The 22,609-nt window shown below is 32.3% G+C and overlaps 3 non-coding genes and 1 pseudogene across 3 annotated transcripts; 2 read left to right on the top strand and 2 right to left on the bottom strand.

Moving 5' to 3' along the window:
* Nucleotides 1-559: 559 nt before the first annotated feature.
* Nucleotides 560-752, bottom strand: LOC136077400 (U2 spliceosomal RNA). The gene has a single exon (XR_010637048.1). It is a non-coding gene; the product is annotated as a U2 spliceosomal RNA (small nuclear RNA).
* Nucleotides 753-6,931: 6,179 nt separating this feature from the next.
* LOC136077399 (U2 spliceosomal RNA) lies at nucleotides 6,932-7,124 on the top strand. The gene has a single exon (XR_010637047.1). It is a non-coding gene; the product is annotated as a U2 spliceosomal RNA (small nuclear RNA).
* A 4,925-nt stretch (nucleotides 7,125-12,049) lies between these two features.
* On the top strand, nucleotides 12,050-12,241 carry LOC136077446 (U2 spliceosomal RNA). Its single transcript, XR_010637074.1, has one exon. It is a non-coding gene; the product is annotated as a U2 spliceosomal RNA (small nuclear RNA).
* A 5,748-nt stretch (nucleotides 12,242-17,989) lies between these two features.
* On the bottom strand, nucleotides 17,990-18,200 carry LOC136077453 (U2 spliceosomal RNA; annotated as a pseudogene).
* Nucleotides 18,201-22,609: the final 4,409 nt, after the last annotated feature.

The following is a 22,609-nucleotide window of genomic DNA, read 5'->3' as shown; positions in this document are numbered from 1 at the left end:
TTGTTGATTTTTTTTTATTTAGGCGTATGATAGTTGCGGAGCTACAGATTGTTCATCATCGCAGCTATCAACGCACACATTCTGTATTATGGTTGTTATATCATGGTGTGTAAAGATAAGTTCCTCGCAATCCATGACTTATAAAGGTTTTAGAAAGAAACCCTTATTATTCTAAAATTTATAATCTCAGTCAATTAGACTAAGATAGAGTCTCTATATTTGCTTAAATTAGCAACCCGTGGTAAGGGTAGGATGAAACAATACTAAGCTATACTAAATTATACTGATCCTATAAAAAGGCAAGTAGAAGCTGATTAAATACACGTAGGTATTTAAGTTAAAGCACCGTTGTCTCAGGCTAAAACCATATGATCCTAGAGATTAGGTCGAGAAGCGATAACTAAACACTGCAGACATAGTCGGACTGACGCCGTCTTCAACAATATTCTTGTGGTTTGAATCAGTACGTCTAATCATTTTCGTTGTCGTCATCATCAGCAGCAGCTGAGACCATTGGCGATGTTGGACACACTAAAAGTCAAGACAATTTTTCTTATTTTCAATCTGGGCCGCGCTCAGCAGTAGTGCAAAGCCGAGGCAACCCGTGGTCAGGGCAAGGTAAACCTATGATCCCATGACCAAATGCCAAAAATCAGATTCATATATGAGCCGGACTGTGCCGGCGTACCAGATAATAAACTAATAAGAAAAGATACCAACTAGTCCAAAGCCCAAGATAGCAAAGTGTATTTTAAATTTTTTGTTTTTGTTATATTGTTTTATATTTTTATCTAATTATGTTATTTTAATATTTTTGTTCGTATTTTATTTGTGTACTTTTGTTTGATTATCAAGTGTTAATAAAGTAACTCTTGGATGTGACATTTTAACCTTGCAACGGTTTTATTTATATTTTATTTTGTGTTTTTTGTTTTTTGTTGATTATTGTAGCCATTATTATAATTATAATTGTTTATTTGTTATTTTTTAAGTTTTTGCATGACCTAGAACGAAAAAACGATGAACGAAAAAGCGAAAATTTGAACGGTGTCGAGATCATTAAGCCATATTTTAGAAATTAAATCGTAATTCTGTATTGCTATCTTTACTAAGAACATTATTAAATGAAAAGGTTTTATGAAAACCTCAAATGTTGTTTTGTCTTAGGTATGGGTCAAATCATCCAAAAAAATCAAAAAATGTCACCCTATGTTTGGGATTTTGCTAATTTTTTTATATGTTATATGGTTTATGAAAATTAAGAATAATTGAAATTTGGAACCTCTAACCCCTTACGGTTCTTGAGATATTTAGGTTTCAATTTTCTTATTTATGCTGACTCAGCATTTTTTGTAAATGTATTTTTGTCATTAAATAGCAATAATTAATGGACGAAATAAGGTATCATTCTGAAATTTGGTACATAGACAATCTTCCATATGGCGGATACAAATATTAAATTAAAAAAATTTTTAGACCACGTTAAGTACATGTAAATTGAATAATAATGGCATTTATTTTGGGGTATTTTGACGGTCAAATTTGTGATGTCACCTTGACAATTTTTTTTTAGGCATTACTATAACTTACAATACAGGTATCAAACTTCACTATTAATTAAAAATATATTATTGCATTTTTTGACTTTTCTAAATTCAGCCTTTTAACTAAAGCTTATATAAATGCTGAGTCAGCATAAAATTTATTGCTATCTTAATTATAAAAAAATTAGTCTTTTTCAAAGTCATTTTGAAGGCAATAATAGATGTATATAAATATAAATTCAAAATTTCTCGTACCTGGGGTAGGACCCCCAGCCCTCTCATAAAAACGAAAATTTTTCTAATTTTGTAAAAAGTTTTTTTTAATTCATTTTGAGGGCAATGATAAATGTATACGTATTTATAAATATTTGGTACCTGAGGGAGGCTTCCCTTCCTCCTCCCCCATTTTTATTTTATTGCTTCTGTTTAGACTTCATTCTGTAAATATTAGTTTACTGTTACTTTGCAGGAATTTTATATTTGCTTAACTAATTAAAGAATGTTATGAATGATACTATATGATTGGTAAATAAAATAAAATTTAATTACCTTTTAATCATATATATATAAGGAAGTCATATAATATGACACATCCTAACAAATAATTTGTAATAAGAGTTTTCTATAAACCAAATAATGTTCATGGTATTTCTAAATAAATTTATTTAGTAAAATATATAAAAATCAGATTTTTCAAATAGATTAAAAACTTTAAATGATGGAAAAGTGTTCTATTGGATTAGAATGTAATGTTGACTGCAACAAGCAAGGTTTAACAAAAATTCCGTGTTGTAAATATTAGTTTCCTATTACTTTGCAGCAATTTTATATTTACTTAACTAATTAATGAATGTTATAAATTATACTAAATGATTGGTAAATAAAATAAAATTTAATTACCTTTTCATCATATATATATAAGGAAGTCATATAACTTAGACACATCCTAACAAATAATTTGTATAAATAAGTCATAGGAATAAGGAATATTTGTATAAATAATTTGTATAAATAAGTCATAGTATAAGGAAGTCATTGACACATCCTAACAAATAATTTGTATAAATAGTTTTCCATAAACTAAATAATGTGAATGGTATTTCTAAAAAAATTTATTTAGTAAAATTTTTCAAAATCAGATTTTTATAGATGAATAGATTAAAAAGTTTAAATTATGGAAAAGTGTTCCATAGGATTAGAATGTAATGTTGATTGCCACAAGCAAGGTTTAACAAGAAGACAAGGCCTTTTAGATCTATCAGCGTTTTCAAGTGTTGAAAAACAAGAGTTATTATGGAGAGCTGGTTTATTTGATTGTGAAAAATTGTTAACAACAGTTTGCTATTATCATAGAGAATACTTTGGAATTGCATTTGAAAGAAAATTTCAGAAATGCTGTAATCTATATAAAAAACATGGAAATCGAAAGAAAAATGTGAAAGGTAATTTTTATACTATTTTGATGAAACAGTTTATTATTTTGATTAAAATAGTAATTAAATGAATTTAAAAAAAATTAGGTACATTTATAAAGTAACAATTACACTCATTTGTTCTTTACAATGATGGTGAGTTGATATTAGTTTTTAGAAATGATTGTTTCCTTTTTTTCATAGGAAATGTGAAGATATCGCTATCAATGGCAATAACTCTAAAAACACAAGACATTGCTGCTGTACCTGGGTGGAAATTATGCAGTACTTGTTACAAAAGGGTACATTGTATAAATAAAGAATTAAAATCAATTGATCAATGCTATAGTAGGATTGAGCCTGAACAAGAACAACGTTCATCTCTCAATGAAAGTCTTGGATCTATAGGTGTGTCACCTATTAAGCTTAAATCAATTCCAAAACACCAACGATTACCAGCTGCCAAAAGAAAATTTGATCAAATAACTGGAGCAACAGCAAACAAAATAAAAAAAGTTTATGATATTGATCCAATGATTACATTGACACCATCTTGTACACCATTAAGTTCTTCAATTGATAACCAAATTGACGATCTATACTCACTTTTAAATGAATTGAAAGATAAGATAAAAAATATGACATCATACTCCGCAAAAATTCAGATATTACCACAAACTCCAGAATCATGGTCACTCGCAAAGTCTGCAGAATTTTTACCTAGTATCTAATTACCTAGTACGTATCTAATTACCTAGTACGAGAAGCTAGAAAAGCTAAAAAAAACATGGAATTTTGCATAAACCATCATCAAAAAAAGGAAAGTCGCTTTTCCACGCAACCATTGATCTTGTTAATAGCTTTTATCAAAGTGACGAGTACACACGAATGCTGCCTGGAAAAAAAGATTTTGTGAGTATAGGGTACAGGCAACACATGCAAAAAAGACTAATATTGATTAATTTAAAGGAACTATATGTAGCATTTAAATTCCAACATTCTAACTTAAACGCCGGATTTTCTAAGTTTTGCAGCCTTCGCCCTAGATGGTGTATAACCACAAACTCGTCTGGCACCCACTGTGTTTGTGTCTGTACCTATCATCAGAATGTTAAGTTGTTAACTGATGCTCTTAAAATTGACAAAGACTATAGAGATTTGATGGAGATGATTGTTTGCAATAGGGATAATGTAGAGTGCATGTTACATCGATGTCCGTTATGCCCTGGTATTGCTGCTTTAAAAGAATTCTTAACAGCAAAGTTTGACAACAGCGATAAAGAAATAACAATTAACCAATGGCAGCATACAGATAGAACTACGCTGATCAATCAAAAAATTAATATTGAAGATGTTATCGACCTTATTGCAATAAAATAGATAAATTAACATCTCATTCACTTATAGCTAAAAGTCAAGCCAAGTACCTCAAAGGCTGTAAAGAGTTATTAAATCAAAATGAGTGTATAGTGTTGGGTGACTTTGCAGAGAACTTCCAATTTATTGTTCAGGATGAGGTGCAAAGTTACCATTGGAATAAACCAAAATGTACACTTCACCCTATTATTATTTACTATAAATCAAATGATAAACTACTATTAAAGTCATTTTGCATCCTTTCTGATGACGCTGAGCATGATGTATACTTTGTATATAAAATACAACAGCTCATTACCAATTACATTAAGGCAAACATTCTACAGATTAGTAATATTAAATACTTCACTGATGGATGTGCAGCACAATATAAAAACTTTACTAATCTTTGTCATCACAAAGAAGACTTTGATATTGATGCTGAATGGGTTTTTTTTGCTACTAGCCATGGTAAGTCTGCTTGTGATGGCATTGGCGGCACAGTAAGACGATTAACTGCACCAGCTAGTTTAAAAAGAACATTGACTGGACAGATTTTGGAGGTAGATAAGATGTTTGAATTTTGTGTAACCAATATAAAAAACATTCAATTTATTTTAGTTTATAAAATAGAAATAAATGAAGTACGATCATCATTGCAACCAAGGTTTACTATAGGAAGAACCTTGCTGGGAACAAGATCCTTTCACCATTTTATACCAATTGATAAATATACAATTTCTTTTAAAAGGATGAGTCAACAAACTGATGTTCAGACATTTAAGCTTGTGCAGATACCAAATGAGCTGGTTGTGCAGCAAGTTATTTATAATCATATGGACTATGTAGCTTGCATGTATGACAGCTTTTGGTGGATTGGAATTATAAACAAAAAAGATGAAGGAGAAGGAGATTATAAAATTCAATTTATGCACCCACATGGTCCCAGTCCAAGTTTTTCTTGGCCTGCATGATAAGATATGTGTTGGGTCCCATCAAATCATATTTTATGTACCATTGATCCGCCATCTACAACAAATGGTCGTGTATACAAAATTTCAGAAATTGAGTTGGCAAAAATTATTGAACAAAATAATCAAGATTTTTAGAAAAAGTTTCTATTGCGTCATTATTTTTATACTTGTATATAATTTTTTTAAATATAGTTACAATATAATTGTATGTGTAATTAGCACAATTTGGCCACACAAATAAAAATCTCTTGGTAACTTGTCTTTATATATTTTCATTAAAACATTTTTGTAAAGATTTGGTAATATGCCTAATTGCGACCCCCAACCTAGCTGGCATCCAAAAGCTTGATGGAAAAATTTTAAGAAAGCAATCCTTATTTTATTGGTATAACAAAATTAGCAAAATATATATATTTTTTTCGTGGTAGGGCAGGTGAGGGGGAAGCCTACCCCACTAAATATTTATAAATACCTAAAAATTTATCATTGCTCTCAAAATAACTTTAAAAATATTTTTTTACAAAATTAGGAAAATTTTCGGTTTTTTTTTAGAGGGCGGGGGGGAGGCCTACCCCAGGTACATAAAATTTAGAATTTATATTTATATACATCTATTATTGCCTTCAAAATGACTTTGAAAATGACTTTTTACAACCAGAAATTAAGATATAGCTAATTTTTTCATTAATAAGTTAGCAATAAATTTTATGCTGACTCAGCATTTATTTACTTTAAAGGCTAAATTTAGAAAAGTCAAAAAATGCAATAATATATTTTTAATTAATAGTGAAGTTTGATACCTGTATTGTAAGTTATAGTAATGCCTAAAAAAAAATTGTCAAGGTGACATCACAAATTTGACCGTCAAAATACCCCAAAATAAATGCCATTATTATTCAATTTACATGTACTTAACGTGGTCTAAAAATTTTTTTAATTTAATATTTGTATCCGCCATATGGAAGATTGTCTATGTACCAAATTTCAGAATGATACCTTATTTCGTCCATTAATTATTGCTATTTAATGACAAAAATACATTTACAAAAAATGCTGAGTCAGCATAAATAAGAAAATTGAAACCTAAATATCTCAAGAACCGTAAGGGGTTAGAGGTTCCAAATTTCAATTATTCTTAATTTTCATAAACCATATAACATATAAAAAAATTAGCAAAATCCCAAACATAGGGTGACATTTTTTGATTTTTTTGGATGATTTGACCCATACCTAAGACAAAACAACATTTGAGGTTTTCATAAAACCTTTTCATTTAATAATGTTCTTAGTAAAGATAGCAATACAGAATTACGATTTAATTTCTAAAATATGGCTTAATGATCTCGACACCGTTCAAATTTTCGCTTTTTCGTTCATCGTTTTTTCGTTCTAGGTCATGCAAAAACTTAAAAAATAACAAATAAACAATTATAATTATAATAATGGCTACAATAATCAACAAAAAACAAAAAACACAAAATAAAATATAAATAAAACCGTTGCAAGGTTAAAATGTCACATCCAAGAGTTACTTTATTAACACTTGATAATCAAACAAAAGTACACAAATAAAATACGAACAAAAATATTAAAATAACATAATTAGATAAAAATATAAAACAATATAACAAAAACAAAAAATTTAAAATACACTTTGCTATCTTGGGCTTTGGACTAGTTGGTATCTTTTCTTATTAGTTTATTATCTGGTACGCCGGCACAGTCCGGCTCATATATGAATCTGATTTTTGGCATTTGGTCATGGGATCATAGGTTTACCTTGCCCTGACCACGGGTTGCCTCGGCTTTGCACTACTGCTGAGCGCGGCCCAGATTGAAAATAAGAAAAATTGTCTTGACTTTTAGTGTGTCCAACATCGCCAATGGTCTCAGCTGCTGCTGATGATGACGACAACGAAAATGATTAGACGTACTGATTCAAACCACAAGAATATTGTTGAAGACGGCGTCAGTCCGACTATGTCTGCAGTGTTTAGTTATCGCTTCTCGACCTAATCTCTAGGATCATATGGTTTTAGCCTGAGACAACGGTGCTTTAACTTAAATACCTACGTGTATTTAATCAGCTTCTACTTGCCTTTTTATAGGATCAGTATAATTTAGTATAGCTTAGTATTGTTTCATCCTACCCTTACCACGGGTTGCTAATTTAAGCAAATATAGAGACTCTATCTTAGTCTAATTGACTGAGATTATAAATTTTAGAATAATAAGGGTTTCTTTCTAAAACCTTTATAAGTCATGGATTGCGAGGAACTTATCTTTACACACCATGATATAACAACCATAATACAGAATGTGTGCGTTGATAGCTGCGATGATGAACAATCTGTAGCTCCGCAACTATCATACGCCTAAATAAAAAAAAATCAACAACATTTAAATCCTAAACTAAGACATCTTCATAAAACTCTTCTTTGTCCAGTAGCAACAAACGTCACCATAAATGATGTGTTATTTGCCCTGGAAGATAAAAACTTAGATGAGGGTCTCGCGGGAGCGCAAATAATTCGAGGAAACACAATCCTCGAACTAACTTATAAGGACAACAAAACAAAAAATTATATTCTTGTAAAAAGATTAAATATAAAGGGGTGTCACCATCGCTTTACCAATTCAACATCTACAAGACAAATAAGCAAGAGTGTTGCTGTCTCTATCCTAGGCCTACCACTCGAATTTGAAAACATACAAGTTGAAACAGACTTAGAAATGATGGGTCACGGCAAACATGTCTACAACAGACCTGTTAATAAAAAAACTCCAGAAAATCAAACTAAATATTATTCTGGTATACTTGTCGCTAAGATGGAAAATATTAAAATTCCCATACCTAAAAACATCATAATCCAAGGTTGTAAAGTCAAAGCCATTTATACAGGGCAAGAAAACTTTCTTCCAAAGAAAAACAATAACAAACCTGAAAGGAAAAAGGACCAAAGTGAAAATGCCAAATTAATCGATTCAAAAAACACAACCTCTCTATCCCCAATTATTGCATTAACAGAAAACCACAACCAAACATTAGTAAATGAAACAACAAACTCAGAGTTACCTATTTCAGCAACTGAAAAGAAATGTGAAGTTTTAAATTTAAAAACAGACACTAAACATTTCCAATATATAAGCGAAACAAGTACTAGCGAATGTAGTATAAAAGATCAACAAAACAATGAAATGGATGAAGAAGGACCGTTTATAGAAGCAAATGGAAAATAAAGGAAAACGTCATCCGAAACCCAAAAGTTATCAGACTATAAAAGATCAAATATAGTGGGACATATTTTTACTGATGGGCAACGCCCATATTCGACCTAAAGAGTCGAATATATATACATCCTTACCTAAATAAATATCAAAACAAAAATATAAAATCCTAAATGCAAAATAAAAATAGAAAAATCTAGAAAAACACAAAAACAAAACAAAAAAGAAATTATAATGGCTGTACGATTACTTACCATAAATGTCAATGGACTAAACACTGACAGCAAAAGACACAATATAATGAATCTTTTTATAAATGTGGAAAAAATGGCAGAATTATTGCTGCTAACTTAAACCTGAAAAGTAAAAATATAGGAGTAATAAATGTTTATGGATCAAATGACCCACAACAAAAAGAACATTTCTTTGAAAAACAAGAAAAACACATCAACAAATCAGAATTTCTATTCCTAGCTGGTGATTTCAACATGGTTGAAAACCCAAATTTAAATCGAGAAGGCGGTGACGCCTATAATAAAAATAACACGTTAGGGAAATATAACTTAAAAAAACTCACTGACAAATACGAAATACATGATGTTTTCCGTGAAACATACCCTTATGCTAGAGCGTTCACGTTTGAGAAAAGTGATAAAACATATAGAAGCAGAATAGACAGGATATATACTTTAGGAAATAAAGAAATCCAATTAGAATCTAAAATATATGACAACAAACTCAGTGACCATAAAATTTTCTTTTGTCAATGCACTACCAAAAACATTAGAAACGAGGGCCAGGTTACTGGCACCTAAATACGAACCTTTTAAGTGATAGAGTTTCTAAGGAAAATTTAATAAAATATGTTACTAAACTTAAGAAGAAAAAAAACGAATATGAGGACTTAAGTCAATGGTGGGATATTGTAAAATGTAAAATTAGAATAAAAGCTATAAAATGCTCTGCTAAATAAAAATCAAAAAACAAAAAAAAAATTCATAAACTACAATATAAAATTGCCAACGAAAATTCCGAAAAAATAAAATACCTACAAAACGAAATAAAAAATTAGCAAATGCTGGTGGAATCTTCATAAAAACGAAACAGATTTTAATTAAAGATGGAGAAATACCATCAAAATCTTTACTTTTTATAGAACAAAATAATCAGAAGAAGAAAGCCATAAAGGAAATAAAAGACGGAGACACATTACATACCAACCAGATAAATATCCTTAATACAATTAGATCCTTTTACAAAGAGCTGTATAGTGCATCAACCCTTTGCAGTGAAACTCAAAAAATATTCCTAGAAAATATAACCCAAACACTCACCGACGAGCAAAACAACGCTCTAAACCAAAAGTTTACAAGCAATGAACTTTGCCGAGCTGCAAAGACACTTAAAAAAGGTAAGACTCCGGGATTAGATGGTATACCAGCGGAGCTATACCAGGAATGTTGGAACATTATGGAGATGAACGGAAACGTTTTAAGCTGGTCACAGCGAATAACACTCATAAGCCTAATCTTTAAAGAAGCAGACCCATCAGAGCTAAAAAACTGGAGACAAATCTAGCTTCTTTGTGCGGACTACAATATAATAACTAAGGCTCTGTCACTTCGATTAGCCATATTTTGAACATTATTCTTGGAACATCACAAACATGTACAATTCCCGGAAGAAATATTTTCTCAAATTTACACCTTGTTAAAGATTTAATTCATTACACAAATGAGAAAAACATCAAAAGCTTTTTACTAACGATCGACCAGGAAAAAGCTTTTGATAAGATTGATAGGAACTTCCTCTTTAAAATAATGACAAAATTTAACCTCGGCAAAAACTTCGTAAACGCTATAATGCACACACTTGAACAAAACCAATCAATAATTTTAAATATTGGATTCATGAGCGAGCCTTTTCAGGTCTGTAGAGGAGTTCGACAAGGCAACCCAATCTCTTTTATGCTATACTGCATATTAGTCGAAACCCTCGGTCTAGCCATACAAACAAACACAAAAATAGATGGATTACCAATTCCAGGAAAAAAAACTAACCTAAAACTTATGCAATATGCAGACATATCTTCATAAAAAATCTTTAGTAGAAGTCTTCAAAACCCATCAACATTCCAAAATGACCTCCGGATCTAATATTAACTGACTCAAAACCAAGGCACTAGCACTTGGAGGTTTTAATTATATCGAATTCGAAAATACGACTAAAGCCTTTACCCAAGAAAGTTATAACATTAAATGGTCAAACTTTAGTGGAATAAAAATCTAAGGCATTCTCTTCCATACTGATCTCGCATATACATCAAGTATAAACTGGAAGAACGCAAGACAACACTTTACCAAGAAAACCAAAACCTTTAAATATAGAAACGTCTTCATAATATGCAAAGCCATTTTTGCCAACACTCTAGCCCTATCCAAAACACGGTTTGTAGGAGACATATTTTCAATATCGGAAGAAAACAAAACAAATATCTTAAAAGAAACATCTAAATACCAATGGCAGAGTGAGTAGGCCGAACCAATAAAACGAGACATTTTAAATTTGCCAATACATCAAGGAGGTTTGGGAATCCTAGACCGAAATATTCTCTAAGTGTATCTCTAAGGGCGAAGCAAATGCTTCAAATTAAAGAATACAAACAACCACATTATTCCATCTACCTGAAAAAATATTTACTAGCCACATCATTACTAAAAGTAGGAAATCATACCACCAATGGAAATTTCAAACCATAAATAACTTCCCTAAAACTCATAACCCACCTCCCTTTTACTATCAAGGCATAATAGATGTTATAAAAGTAAATAAAGATATTTTCTCGCTAAAAACAAAAAACTCAAAAAACATATATAACATACCTTCAAAATTCGAAAACAACAAAAGCAAAAATAAACTTCAAACGTTTTGGCAATCATTGTTCCAAAAACCACTAAAGTGGAATAAAATATGGGAAAGAAGTTTCAACTCTTACGCACAGGGACTAAGCATGAATACGTGGTGGCGTCTAATTCACAACAGCCTCCCAACGCTTAAAAAAGTAATGTTATGGAAAAAAAACCGTTGTCGAGGAATTGCATTACGTAAAACGTGTAGTCAACTCGAATCCACGCTACACCCTCTCGTATTCAGCAAAAGTGCCAGATCAGTCTGGAAACAAACAGAACCCATATATGATAGATTTCGACTTTATAAACCTTTTAATATTATTCGAACGAATTTTATGACAAATCTTGAAGATCTCCCAAACACAGATAAAAAAGCTAAAACAATAACAACAATTACACATATAACACTAAGTGAAATATGGCGAGCAAAACACGCCAAAATTAAAGAAAGAAAAGATATAAAAGCAAATAAAAAAGTAGAATCTATTAAACAAGAAATACGATATGTATGGAACGCTAAATACCAAAAAGCGACTAGAGACAACACCCTCGAAAATTTTCACTCGCATTTCTCATTATATGATGCAATATGCCGATTTTTATACAAAACTACCTTTACCACTTTTAAACTATTTTTTTTAATAAAAAAAAAAAAAAAAAAGTATCAGTTCTTATCACTTTAGAATCTGGTACGCCACCACAGTCCGGCTCATATATTAATCTGATTTTTGGCATTAGGTCATCGGATCATAGGTTTACCTTGCCATGACCACGAGTTGCTTCGGCTTTGCACTACTGCTAAGCGCGGCCCAGATTGAAAATAAGAAAAATTCTTAACTTTTAGAGTGTCCAACATCGCCAATAGGCTCAGCTGCTGATGATGATGATGCTGCTGATGATAACGACGACGAAAATGGTTAGACGAACTAATTCAAACCACAAGTACATTGTTAAAGACGGCGTCAGTCCGACTATGTCTGCATTGTTAACCTATCGTTTTTCGTCTTAATGGCTAAGATCAAGAGTCTTAGTTACTAGCCAAGGCAGTGGTTTTTTAAAGATTTAGAGGTTTGTTATTAAGTCTTGGAGAGTTTTTAATTTTAGAATGCTCTGCATTATGAAATCGCAGTCGAACTCAAGAAGATATTCTTTTGAAACGATGAAGACCGCGAAAGTCCTGCTTGAACGCATGGAACAAGTACGAGACCATCTAACTTTAGACGACCTGGAGCATCGAATTGAGATGTCCTACAGTGAAGACGAACTTAGCGATTGTAATATGGCTGAGTTTAAAGATCTTTATTCCACGCGGATCGTATTGGAATGCCTGAACTCTACTTTGCCGAATTCTGCAGTCCCGACTGAGATGGAAACTTCAATCGAGAAACGTACTCAAAACAACATCGCTGTGCCGACCGTCGAAGACCATCAAAAGATTAACTTCGCGAAAAGAAACTACGACCAAGCCGAAGCGTCATACCCAAAAGATGAAATTAAAGCACAGCTTCCAAAAACTCTGCTGTCGAAATTACAATGCAAATTCACTATCAAGGATATTCTACTCGCACTCGAAACCGAAAGGCCTATTAACGATCTTGAGGGTGTACAACTTATTTACCGCTCGTCAGTAGTAGAAATTGTCATGAAAACTCAAACATCGTAAAACCGCCTACTTGAAAAGGGCCTGAACATTAGGAATTATTATCAACGATTTCTGCCCTCAACCAACAACCGTACTTTTCGCCGACGAACGCACGTCTCAATATTCGGCTTACCGCTCAAAGCGAGATTACTTGATGTTGGTTCAATACCTTCGGGAATGGGATACGGTAAACACGGTACCACAAAAGTCATCATAAATGCTTCACCAAATGGTTACCCTTATTATTCAGGTGTGTTAGTAGCGATTTTGGAAGATCTCCAGACACCGATTCCGGAAATCCTGTACATCAGAGGGCATCAAGTCCGAACAATGTACACCAGGGATCCCGTGTCGTCTGCGAGCGATTGTGTACAATCTTTCGAACAACATCCCGTTAAACCGTCTTCGAGTATCTGTCAAGATTCAAAAACAGCTGCAGAAAGAAACGAAGAAGTCAACCACCCTGAAGAAGCAGGTGTGGATTTGACTGTTGATCCGGAGGATCAACAGTCAAATCCACACCTGCGTTGAGTCCGTTCTGGATAACCAAAAGTTATCCAGAATGGACTCAACCCCAGCATGCTGGGGCAACTTATGGTTATCCTAAAGGGACCCTACGATAAAACAAAAGATGAAATTTTAAACGAGCAAGATCCTGCTATACGACGCTGCGTTAAAGACTATTATAATCGAAACAGTAAAGGCAACAAAAACTATTTAACGACGATAGTAAACAATCAGTAGAGGAAATATTGTGATGAAGTTGGAATATCGCGGTCAACCAAGTATGTAAGAGAATAATTTTTATTTTATTCCATTTATTACGATATATTTTTTTAAATTTTGTTTTTTACAAATGCGCGACTGAGAAAACTGTTAAATCTTTTATTTTAAATTCCTATTTTTGAAAATTTTAAATTTTTTGTGAATTAGAACAAAGTTTTTAATTATCTGTTATAGTTTTCTCAGTCATAAAAAATGGCAGTAAAAATATTATCGTTAAACGTCAACGGATTATATAACAATCAAAAAAGAGACTCTTTATTGACATTTTTTAAAAAATTTGATTCCTAAAAATGTACCAATAATCCTAATAAAAAAGTATTTTCATACAAACACTAAAACTATAAAAGTAGAATTGATAGGATATATGTTTCACACAATTTGTTAAATTTGAAACCAAAATGCGAATATAGTCAGGTAGGTTTAAGTGACCATGACTCGGTTTCCTGCGAAATCTTTCTCGAAAGGGAAAATCCGCGGGGACCGGGACTTTGGCACTTAAACACATCTTTACTAACTGACAAAAAAATTTTAGAAATGTTAAAACAAGAATTTGAAATTAATCATAAACAAAACTCTTTTGAAAACTCTAACCAAGGATGGAAATACGCTAAATTTATGGTTAGGGTTATCGCAGAAGAAAGAGGGCGACACTTAAGAAAGGAAAAAAGAGAAAAAAACTCTTGTTTTATAAAAAATTTTAAATTTAGAAGAATTTAAAAAGCGAAAGAGTTGAGACAAAAATTAACTTTATTAAAAAAGAGTTAAGTGAACTGAATAACAAAAAAGGGGTCTTTATCAGAACGAAACAAGAAATAATCGAAGAGGAAGAAATACCCTCAAGATCTTTATTTCTTATGGAAAAGACCAACCAAAGTAAAAAAACTATTAAAAATGTATTTTACAAAAATAAAACTTTTACTGACACCAATGACATCCAAAATGTTTTGAGAAAATTTTATAAAAATGTAAATCTTGACAATTCCATGCAAAAGCGCTTTGTTAGTTAAAATTAAAAATGTTTTAAAGGATGATGAAAATGCTTTTTTAAATATAAACATTAGCTCCTCTGAACTTTACCAAGTCTACAAAAAAATAAGTCCCCGGGTATTGACGGAATTTCTGTTGAATTCTGGCAATATACCTGGGGTATTTATGGGGATGAATTTACCCGGCTAACCAATCAAAACTATTTTGAAAACACTCAAAATCAGGTTCCTTGAACCCAGAGAACGGCAGTGATTAGTCTGAAGGATAGAGATTTGTCGCTGCTGCAGAACTTGAGGCCAATTCCATAGCTGACCACAAGATAGTCACGAAAGCGCTGGCACTCAGAATGGCCAAAGTTCTGCATAAAATCTTAGAATTGTCCCTAACATGCTCAGTACCTGGGAGAAATACTTTCTTAAATTTGTTTCTGGTCTGAGACATCATCCACTACACTGATAAAAAAAAAATCAGTGGTTTTTTGATGTCTCTGGACCAGGAAAAAGCTATTGACAAGATGGACAGAGCTTTTCTTGTAAAAGTCTTAGAAAAATTTAAATTTGGATACAATTTTGTAAATGCAATTGAACAAACTTTAAAAAATACGCAATCAATTATAACCAAAAACGGGTACCTGAGTAAACCCATTAAAATAAAAAGGGGAGTTCGACAGGGAGATCCGAACTCTTTAATGTTGTACTGTGTGGCAGTAGAAACGCTAGCCTCAGAATTTAAGTACAGCCAAAGAATTTAGGGAATCCAACTCCCTGGTACAACTCCCTTTAAAATAATGCAGTTCGCATTCGACACCACTGTTATCTGCAAAGTCCCAGACTTCGTTGGTGAAATTTTTAAGGTTTTAAATACTTTTGAAAAAGCCTCTGGCTCAAACATAAATTTGAACAAAACAAACGCGCTTGCTCTGGGTGGGGGGGGGGGGAAGGTGGGTTCAAAACTCTTTAAATAATTTGTCCTTTGATTAATTTTTTATTAATTGGTCGAACCAGAACGGTATGAAAGTTCTTGGGCTGACCTTTTTAACAACCTTAAAAAGGCAGCGGAATTTAATTTTGATAAGGCCATTGAAAAATTAAAAAAGATTTACAAAACTTTAAATACAGAAATGATTCGCTAAAGTGCAAAGGGATGTCTGTCAACACGCTAGCCCTTTCAAAGGTCTAGTATGTTGCAAACATCTTTCTTATGAACAATCTTCATGAAAAATTGATCAAAAAAGAAATTTCTACTTACTTGTGGCAAAACCATTTTGCTGAGCCGATTAAAAGAAATATTCTAAATTTAAAGGTTGATAAAGGGGGCTTAGGAATTCTTGATGTTTTGAGGCAGTTCAAACGCCTTAAGGCTTAAACATCTAATGCTGTTTCGAGAAGATCTAAACCCACATAAGAGTTTTTTTCTTTACAAATATATTTTAGCCTATCCTTTAACCAAATATGCTAGAAGAGGTTTTACTATACATTTACAATGGAACTTTCTAACCGAAGTAAAGTTTCCTAAGTCACTAAATCATCCATTTTACTACTCTGTGATTGAAATCCTAAAAAATAAAGCAAACCCTAAAAAATAAAGCAAACCTCTTAGAAGAAAAAATGATTACAACAAAGAAAGTTTACTTTATCTTGGGGGACCAAAATTGACTATACAAATTTGATCGAAAAGCAAACTTTTTGGGAAACCACGTTTCAAACTAAAATGCCCTGGGATAAGATTTGGTGGCGCTGTTTCAAATCTTACGGCAAAGGTTCCTCACAAAATACACAATGGAAAATTTTACAAAATATTTAGCCCACTAAAGAAAAATGTAAATAATAAAACAAAAATCGTGGGCGAGGCAATACTTGTTGTCTCGTCTGCAACCGAAATAAAAACACGCTTCACCCTTTTATATATTGTAAAGTGGCATGCGCAATATATAACGATCTAAGGCTTGTTTAGGAGAGATAACTCCCAACGATAAATTTTAACTCAACCTATGCTATTTTTTATTTGAATATTGAAGGTTTGTCAAGAGCTGACCCAAAAGCGAAGTTAGTACCACTGTAACAAATACTACAACAACGGAATTGTGGCGCGCAAGAAACATCTTTGTAATTGAAAACAAAATTATCCTCCCAAATAAGATAACAAAGATAATTATAAAAGAAAGAAAGTATATATGGAAAATAAAATATGAAAAATACAAGCGCTATAACAATATAGGAAAAAATCATACTTTGTTTTCCATAAACATTGCCATTTCTAAAAGTTTCGAGTAGGATCTTGTTTTTAATACATAAGGAAATGTAGTTTTTTATTTTACGCAAAAGCATGTCCCCAGCAGCCCCTGTGGGTGTGACGGACAGGCGTATATTATTTAAATGCATGGCTTAATGGCCAGAACTATTTAATATAAACTTTATATTAAATAGTTCTGGCCATTATAGCATTATATTTTTAAACTTTTTATTTCTTCTATATACTTTATCAAAGTAATTGTTATTGTTTTATACACGATATTTTTGGTAAATAATTTATTTACAGTGTTCATAACTCTTATTAAAAAACTAAATTTTATTTCCTAATTTGCGGTTTTCTCTATCGACATTTCATTTTTGTTTTCGTTTTCGTTTTTTATTTCTCGATTTTATCTTGTTTTATTCGAAACCGCAAAAACAAATTAAAAAAAAAAAAAAAAATAAACAAATTTTATTTAAAACTAATTGTTTTATTGCGTTATTTACAGAAATTTTATTGTGTATATAACAGTTTTTTTTTTTGTGAAATAATGTTTTTATAAGAAATAAATTGTAAAGATAAAAAAGTGAAAAAAAAAAAAGTATCTGTTCTTATCGCTTCTCGTCCTAATGGCTTCTAATCAACCTATGATAAAGCGATGAGATGCCGATTATAAGCCGAGAAGCGATAAAGCCGAGAAACGATAAGAACGCTTGATCTTAGCCATTAGGCCGACAAGAAATAACTGAACACTGCAGATATAGTCGGACTGACGCCGTCTTCAACAATATACTTGTGGTTTGAATCAGTACGTCTAATCATTTTCGTTGTCGTCATCATCAGTAGCATCATCATCAGAAGCAGCTGAGACCATTGGCGATGTTGGACACACTAAAAGTCAAGACAATTTTTCTTATTTTCAATCTGGGCCGCGCTCAGCAGTAGTGCAAAGCCGAGGCAACCCGTGGTCAGGGCAATGTAAACCTATGATCCCATGACCAAATGCCAAAAATCAGATTTATATATGAGCCGGACTGTGCCGGCGTACCAGATAATAAACTAATAAGAAAAGAAATTTTTTTTTTTTTTTTATTATTAATTTCTACCATCTAGTCCAAAGCCCAAGATAGCAAGTGTATTTTAAATTTTTTGTTTTTGTTATATTGTTTTATATTTTTATCTAATTATGTTATTTTGATATTTTTGTTCGTATTTTATTTGTATACTTTTGTTTGATTATCAAGTGTTAATAAAAAGCCTTGGATGTGACATTTTTACCTTGTAACAGTTTTATTTGTATTTTATTTTGTTTTTTTTGTTTTTTGTTATTATTTTAGTCATTATTATAATTATTATTGTTTATTTGTTATTTTTTACGGTTTTTGCATGATCTAGAACGAAAAAACGATGAACAAAAAAACGAAAAAGCGAAAATTCGAAAGGTGTCGACATAATTAAGCCATATTTTAGAAATTAAATCGTAATTCTGTATTGCTATCTTTACTAAGAACATTATTAAATGAAAAGGTTTTATGAAAACCTCAAATGTTATTTTGTCTTAGGTATTTATTGTATTTAAGTGACCATAAATATTTTATTTCTTTTTTATACTACCTATTATTTTTATTGATGGTATTTTTTTAATTTCTTTAGTTAATGAGTTCCTGGCTCTTTATTATTCAGTAGTAATGATATTCGTACGTGTAGTTATAACTTTAGCATTGTTACTTTGTTTAGAGAGATCTTCTATATTGATTTGGAAAACTGCTTGAACGCTGATAAGTTTTTTTGTTCGAAGTAGACCCTCGTATATTTCTCGGAAGGCTCTCCACACGCGTTAGGCTTTCCTACATGATATAAAGGTGTGTAAAGTGTTTTCAGTTTGATTGTTTTCTTTGCATTTATTGTCTCCGCTTCCTCTGTTTTTACGCCAACTTTGTAGCTTTTCTATTGTTGGTAAGCTGTCAGTGAGGATTCTCCATTGTGTGTTTTGGCATGGTCCTTGGGCGTAAGAGTTGAAAGACCGTTTCCAGATTGTTTTCCAAAGTAGACTTCTCTGCAATTTTCCCACTCACATATTTTCGATAAGTATGTGATTGTATATGCTTTTTGTATTCTCATTTTGTAACGTGATTATTTGTCGTCAAGTTTTAATTTTCTACTTACATCTGCATAGTAGAAAGGGATACTGTTTAGTTATTTCGGAAATTGTTTTGATGTAAGAAATTGGCATTGTGGATATTTTTCATTTGCAAAGTTAATTAGAGGGTATGCGAGTATTGTAGTATTGCTAGCCCTCCTTTGTCAGTTGGAAGATAAACTATGTCTCTTTTGATTGGTTCTGCATGTTGGCTTTGCCATAAATTTTTAAATGTTTCTTTTTTAATTTTTTTTGGATGAGGTTTCAGATATTGGAAATATATTGAGTATAAACCAAATTTTAGAAATAGTGAGGGTATTCATGAATATCGCCTTGCATCTAAGGGATACGTTCCTATATTTGAAATTTTTAACTTTATTAGTAAATTTATATATTTCAATTGACCAGTTTATGATGGATGAGTATGCCAGATCTGTATGGAAATATGTATCTAGTATGTTTAGGCCAGTTGTGATGGTCTAGACGATATTGTAATTATTTTGGTTTAGTGTTTTTATTGTATTTTCGTATTCCATGTTTTTGAAACCTCCTAAGGCTAAAGCTTTTGTTTTATTCTTGTTTATGTTGGAGGAAGATACTTCTTCAAATAGATTTAGTACTTTAAAGATCTCTGATATAGAGTTAGTATCTCTTGCAAACATGACTGTGTCATCTGCGTATTGCATTAGTTTTAAATTTGTTTTGCTATCTGGAAGTGATTTTCCATCTATTTTGGTGTTGTTTCGAATTTCGTTGGCTAGAGGTTCTACAGCTAAACGGTCTAACACCTTTGCTGACATCAAAGGGAGTGCTAAAAATTCCATTGTTAAGGATTATTGATTGATTGTTTTTAAGAGTATTTTTAATCGTTTTGACAATATTGTCACCAAGATTAAACTTCTTCAGAGTAGAGAAGATAAAGTTTTGATCAATTTTGTCGATTGCTTTTTCTTGGTCTATTGTTATGAGTAAGGCTTTTAAGTTTTTTTCATTGGTGTAGTGAATCAATTCCCTAGCGAGGAATATATTGCTAAAGATATTCTGGCCTGGAACAGAGCATGTCTGAGAGGATCCAACGATGATGTTTAACACTCTGGATATTCTGATTGCAAAAGCTTTTGTTATAACTTTGTTTTCAGTACAAAGGAGCGAAATCGGTTTCCAGTTTTTAAGTAGTGATGTGGGAAACTAATATTTTAAGTTCGAAACGATTCGAAACGAGACTAAGCCACTTTCATTCGAATTCGATTCGATTCAAAAGTACGCTGCACTGATATTGAAATTTGGTACTTAAATAGTAATAATTTTTAGTGTGTGAACGAACACAGAACAGAAATAAAACATTATACATTTTATATTTAATAACCAATCATATTGCAGCCTTATAATGTAAACAAAATACTAAGCAACACAGACTAAACTCTAGAGTCAAATAAAAGTGAATGAAATCAAATGAGACTAGTATCATACAATTTAATTACAATGTGTGACAATTCAAGTTAAAAAAAGTCAAGTCAAATACTTGCAATGCAGTGCATAGAATAAAGACTAGGACTAGTAATATATTTACAGTTATAGTTTAACAGATAATACAATACAAGTAAAAGTACAATGCTATAATGAATGCAAATGTTATACAGTTATGTAAAGTAGTAGTACATGCAGAGGCAATTGTTCCAGAAAGTCCGAGACCTTTATCCACAGTGTACTGTACTGACTGTGGCTGGCAGGGCAGTCTGGCTTCGGTACGCTACTGCTATGTGCTATACTACAAATTTTCGTGAATAAAAGTTAGTTCAGCCACATGCTCAGAGAGTAGATTACATCGCCGTCTTGTAATAATGTTACCGGACGTCGAGTTCAATCTCTCCGAATTTACAGAAGTTGCTGGAATAGCCAATAGTGCCTTCGCTACTCTTGAGAGTTTCGGCAGACGGTGATGATCAACTTTCCACCAATCAAGAACAATGGCGTTCCTTCAAATAGAAGGTTCAATCATATACATTCTGACCTCCTTATGCACAGAAGCTGCATCATCAACTGGCAGCATCCTATTTGCAGTTGCTGTTGTAAGCATGCTGTCGAAGTCATCCCATAAACTACTTGGCTTGGAGGCTACAGCTGATGTCCGACCAGGACGTGAGCCAGCACTTTCAAAAGCAGGAACGGGACCACCAGCACTAGCAGATGTTTCTACAAAGCATTATATAATATAAATAGATGTAAAACTAAAATAGCAAACAGAAATGAAAACCTATGCATTATCTATTGTTTTATTATTCATCTGTAATTAAACTAAACCACAATACAGTAAATCTGAAAAAATGCAATCCCTGAACTGCACGCCATTACAATTACCATCAAGTTTTAATCTGTGTTAATCACGTAACATAAAACGTAATTGAATTGTACCTTGAATTAAGTTCGTGTCATCATCGCTCAAGGCACAATGTCCACCTCCACCAACACCAGTACCGCCACGAGATCGGAATTCCTTAGAGTACTGATGAAGACTCGTCTACAACAGTAGCTTGCTGTTGTTCAAAGAAGAAGATGGATTTGTAGCGTGGATCAAGAAATGTACATGCTGCATAAGGCAAAGCTGATATGAATTGCGGAAACCGTCGGTCTAGTTATAACTTTAGTTTTCGAGCAATAAGTACACCACAACCCTTATGTGAAGGATCATTGATGAATCGCTGCAATTGCTGATTTATGCCATGCAAAGCCAAAATTTTCATAGACAATGTTGGGTAGTTCTTGCCACATAAATCTCTACTTGCTTGTTTAAATGGAGCAAGAATTGCGTGATAGCCTTCAGCAAGCTTCCAACTGCATTAGTCAAGTTATCAATTTTTTCACATATTGCTAGATCAGCAGATATAGCATCTTTTTCTTTGCATAATCTCTTCTGCATAGAAGAATCCTAGTTCCACCTAGTAGCAACATTGATTATCAGTTCTCGTTCTACCTTTCCTAATCGCTTCTGCTCTCTGTACAAATTCTGTGTAGCCTGGCAGCTATGGTGATAATGTGACACAATACGACGGCTTTTGAAAGGACAGCTTGCACCATCAATTTTACTCACGGCATCATTGATGGTTAATTGTAAAGTGTGAATAAAACATGAAAGATCATAAAATGATTGTGAGAAATTCATGGCGCTTTTCATATTACTGCCATTATCATGCAACGCATAAATTGGAACAGTCCGAGGAAGCTTCCAAATATCAATAGTCTTGTTTAAAGATTCGAAGAATGCTTTCGCCGGTATGTTATCCTGGAAACGGCTTGTTTTCTAATGCAAATATCTTTATTTGTCATCATATTCATTGACGACTTTATGTCAGTCGCTAATGAATACTATGGAATGTCTTCAAAATCTCGATATATTTCATT

The sequence above is a fragment of the Hydra vulgaris genome, chromosome 02 (genome assembly GCF_038396675.1).
Source record: "Hydra vulgaris chromosome 02, alternate assembly HydraT2T_AEP".
Lineage (NCBI taxonomy): Eukaryota > Metazoa > Cnidaria > Hydrozoa > Anthoathecata > Hydridae > Hydra > Hydra vulgaris.
The sequence above is the reverse complement of the archived record's forward strand: the minus strand, read 5'-3'. Positions and strand labels throughout refer to the sequence as shown.